Here is a 4858-nt window from a genome sequence, read left to right as displayed (position 1 = left end):
ATCCTACATAAATCATTGCAGATCTCTTTTCAGAAAATTAGGAACACTTACTCTGCCATCACCCTAGATATTTAAATGTGAACTCTTGACAAAAGCAAATCTAAGTAATCTCCTTGTACATGCTGCCTGTCACAATTATAACACAAGGAACAAGAATGATTCCCGCATAAAACAAGTAAAACAAGAACATGAACTCAGAGGCATGTATATGTGTATTAAGCTCTACAAAGCACTACCTCAATACATTAAAGACTCAAAGGGCAATACAAATTTTAAATTAGAGCTTAGCAAATTTTAAATGATAATTCTGGCTACTCAGTAAATGAATATCTTTAAGATCAAGAAAATTATTTTATAACCTAACCTACAATATATGTAATGCAGTTGTGTGATCAGTCCAGTGAGAAGTTTCTGTCTTTACATGTTTCAGTTTATATTATACTACTTTACTATCTATATTACAATTTTTAAGTATGTAGTTGTTACTTGGAAATAAATTGTTATACACCCTTCATATGCAAAGAAATTGTAAATTTACTGACATATATTGTAGGCAGTTTCATTTTTTACATTCTATGTTGCTGATTTCTCTGTATTTCTATGTTTTACAAATCCAGTATTGTATGTATGATAACATGGAAGCTAAATAAGTAAATAAATTAGAGTAAGGTATGTAAAAATTAATAGTACAACTTTTGTCATGTCATATGTGCTTTGGCTATATGTTTTGAATGACATCTGTGGCAAGGTCAGTAGTCTGTTCCCTACATGAATGCACACGTTACTGGATTTAAAAGCAGTCTTTTCAATTAACGTTAATACAGCATTAAGAACATGAATGCAAAAACCAGTTGAAGACTATGACTTGTGGCACACACTACAGCTCTACTCAATATCTATGTGAGCCACTGAAGGCCATTCTCTATGGTCACAATAAATAAAACATCTTTCTTCCAATAAAGACTAATAATTTATTAAAATTAGATTTAGATCACAGTGTTTTCCAAATATGTTATCAAAAATGTTCGTTTAACAATGGACAATTTTTAATGCAGTTTAATAATTGCTTCAGTTTGTTAAAATTTACCTTTTCTAAGTCTACATCCTGAATATATACTTTATAATAGGATACACTCAATGTGATAATTAACAGAATAAATTAATCACACACACACAGCCACACGATAAGATTCTCAGTGTGTGTTTTACATTACTAATCTTCTAGACTTAAACAGTCTTTATGACATCACACAATTATTGTGCTTCAGTGTCAACAGTCACAGCACACTGTGTAGGTTGAACTGCATGCACAAATCCCATTTCATTTCACCATTCAGGGTTTATTTTTATTAAAATTTCACAGATTAACCTGCTTTTACCTGAATTGAAATGCACTCGTATATCAGGGTCAGTTCTCAGTGTGTTAGGTCCTTTTTGTTAGATGACTGTTAAATTTTTCAATCAAGTGACCATTTTCTTTTGTTATAGGGACCAATAAACAATGCACCATTTAGTCCTACAATGTCAGTTTCAATAAATATACTTTCCTTGGTGGATTTCTTTTTGTCCATGTTTTTTCTGCTTCACAATTTTGTTGTTCTTAGATGGTTAACATAATTCAGACAACCAAGTTTAACAAAGTTTGTTTTATTTTCACTTGAATATTAAAAGATGTCATTAAGAAACTCTTTCCAGATCTGGAAGCTCTCTTTGGACTGATGCCTGAGGTACTCCTTCGTTTGCCAGTACCAGAGATATGGATACTATTGTTCTTTGTTCCTGTCTGCATAGTTTGTTTTCTGCAAACGGTAAGTTTCTGATATTGTAACAAATATTACTATAAACCATACTGAAACAATTGTTAAGTCTTTAGAACCAACAATGTCTTTACTCAGAAATTAACTAAGGACAAAAATATTATTTTTTTGAATGTAAACTGCTAGTTTATGTATGGAGAGGAGGAATATAGGGAACATGAAAATATACTGATGCAAGCTGTGGGTATACCAGCTTTGAAAAGGAATGGATAACTGAAAAATCACTATCTATCATTTCTTTTTGTATTGACTGGTAGCCATTCTTATAACCATTATATTGAGAGGGGAGGCATGAAGGTAGTTGTTTCATGCCCTGTTTGTGAAATAATTACAAACAGTCAATGAGAGAGAAAGATAATTGTTATATATGGTGTTTTATCAGTAGACCATAAATATTACATTGGCAGTTGAGTCAAATGAAAATTCAGTTGACATAACTAACAATTTATGAGAAAGGTGAATGATGCAAAAGATTTGGCGGATCTGAAATTAAGATATGCACTCTGCTAGCAATGGAAACTGCTTCTCCATTACATTTCTAACATTATCAGAAAGGTTGACATTATACAAAGAAGAGCCATAGAAACTGGTACAGGCATGCATATTCAAATACAGAGATATGTAAACAAGCATAATATGATGCTGTGGTCAGCAGCACCTGTATGAGACAAGTGTCTGGCACAGTTGTTAGATCAGTTACTACTGCTACAAAGCAGGTAGCCAACATTTAAGTGAGTTTGAATGTAGTGTTATAGGTGACACACGAGAAACGGGACACAGCATCTCTGAAGTACCTCTGCTGTAGGAATTTTCAGATACAACCATTTCATGAGTGTATTGTGAATTTCAGGAATCTGGTAAAACATCAAATCTCCAACCTTGCTGTGGCCACAAAAAGATCCTGCAAGAATGGGACCAATGATGACTGAAGAGAATCATTCAGTGTGACAGAAGTGCTATCCTTTCACAAACTGCTGCAGATTTCAATGCTGGGCCATCAACAGGCATGCGAACCATTCTATGAAACATCATCAATATGGGGATTTGGAGCCATGGGCCCACTTGTCTACCCATGATGACTGCATGACTTAGAGCTTTACACCTTGCCTGGGCCCGCCAACACCAACTTTGGACTGATGATGAGTATAAGCATACTGCCTGGTCAGATGAATCTCGTTTCAAATTTTATTGAGCGGATGGAAATGTATGGGTATGGAGACTCTTCAAGCTGCTGGAGGTTCTGTAATGATATGCAGCGTGTGCAGTTGGAATGATGTCTTGATATGACTCTGACAGGTGATTTGTACATAAGCATCCTGTCCGATCACCTGCATCCATTTGTGTCCATTGTCAATTCACATGGACTTGGGCTAGTCCAGCAGGACAATGCGACACCCCACACGTCGATAATAGCTACAGAGTAGCACCAGGAACACTCTTGTGAGTATAGATACTTTCGCTGGCCACCAAATTCCTCAGATATGAAGACTATTGAATATATCTGGGATGTCTTGCAACGTGCTGTTCAGAAGAGCTCTCCACCCCCCTTGTACTCTTACGGATTTATGGAACAGCACCGAAGGATTCATGGTGTCATTTCTCTACAACACTACTTCAGACATTAGTTGAGTCCATGCCGTGTCCTGCTGCGGCACTTCTGTGTGCTCACAGGGGGACCCTACACATTATTTGGTAGGTTTACCAGTTTCTTTGGCTCTTCAGTGTGTAAAGATTGCAGCAAGTTTAGTGTAAGTGTATGATTTTATACTTCTCTCTATAATAGTTCCTGATATGAGTCTCTTTTACTCCTTTGTATAATAGTGCCTGATATGAGGCTCTTTTCTTCATTGTCCAAGGATGCAAAAGAATTCCAGCTTCTTCTAATTTATAGTAAAGACACTTGACTTCAGCCAAAATATTTACTGGCTTATGAAATATTTATGGTTTCACAGTTCTGGTTCTTGTTAGCATGCCAACTCTTCAGAAAGAAAATTATTTTCTTATTATAGAGAGTGTCTTTAAAATTACCACTTTTTAATGTCAACTACAATTCACAGAGTATCCATATAAACACAATACATATAGTTTTCACACACATGTTACTAAATACTATTTGAGACAAAAAAAGACACTTTTATGTAGCTGTTGCCTAGTAATGACAGTATACAGACTACTGACAGTGGCATGCACAGTAGGTATTCATTTCTTGTTTTTCAGCAGTGAATAATTTAAGCAAAACTATTTTGTTTCAAGTTTACAAAAATGTAAGGATGTAGTAAGTAAGATGGTTAGCTTTAAATGACAGAAAGATATAATTTTTAAGATTTCTAAATAATCCACCATCTTCTAAGATAATGAATATTTGGCTTTTCCTACCTTTTGATTGTATTCATGAAAAGTTTGGAGCCCTATTTTTATTTTATTGAACTTTTATGTTGTTCATAAATTTCAACAGCTTCTAAACTTTTCATGCTACTTAAGGCCATAGAAGCATGTTTTTTCCGGATGTTCTTCTGACCAAAAAGCTACTCGAGCTGGCTGGTGTCCAAAGTTTTTGTTACTCATACTTGTTGCATTCTCATGGAGCTATTTCCATAGAAATGCTCATCTCCTAACACATTATCTTAAAAAAAAATTGTGATGTAACAATTTTTATTTTTTTTTTTTTTTAATTTTCTTCCTCTCTTCCACTCATGCAGGGGTTGCATATCCAAAAATAGTAAAGTACTTTTTTTTCTTAATTTCTAACAAAGAAGCCACACACAAATTTTGTCTAGATTTACCTTTGAAATTGCTTTCATAATGAAATAATTTCTTAAAATGTTTCATCTTCTATTTCACTCACTTAGGGTTTGAATTTCCAAAACCATCAAAACACAATTATTATTTTTTTCTTTCTAACTGAGAACACAAATTCCAGTTTCCACAGATTTCACTGAATATTTTACTCTCTTAGTGGCTGAGTTTGCAAAAATGTTGAAGAACATATTTTTTGATTATGTAGGCTCTCCCAGCATAGTAACATAATAACTTTCTTGGAT

The sequence above is a fragment of the Schistocerca cancellata genome, chromosome 3 (assembly GCF_023864275.1).
Source record: "Schistocerca cancellata isolate TAMUIC-IGC-003103 chromosome 3, iqSchCanc2.1, whole genome shotgun sequence".
NCBI lineage: Eukaryota > Metazoa > Arthropoda > Insecta > Orthoptera > Acrididae > Schistocerca > Schistocerca cancellata.
The sequence above is the reverse complement of the archived record's forward strand: the minus strand, read 5'-3'. Positions refer to the sequence as shown.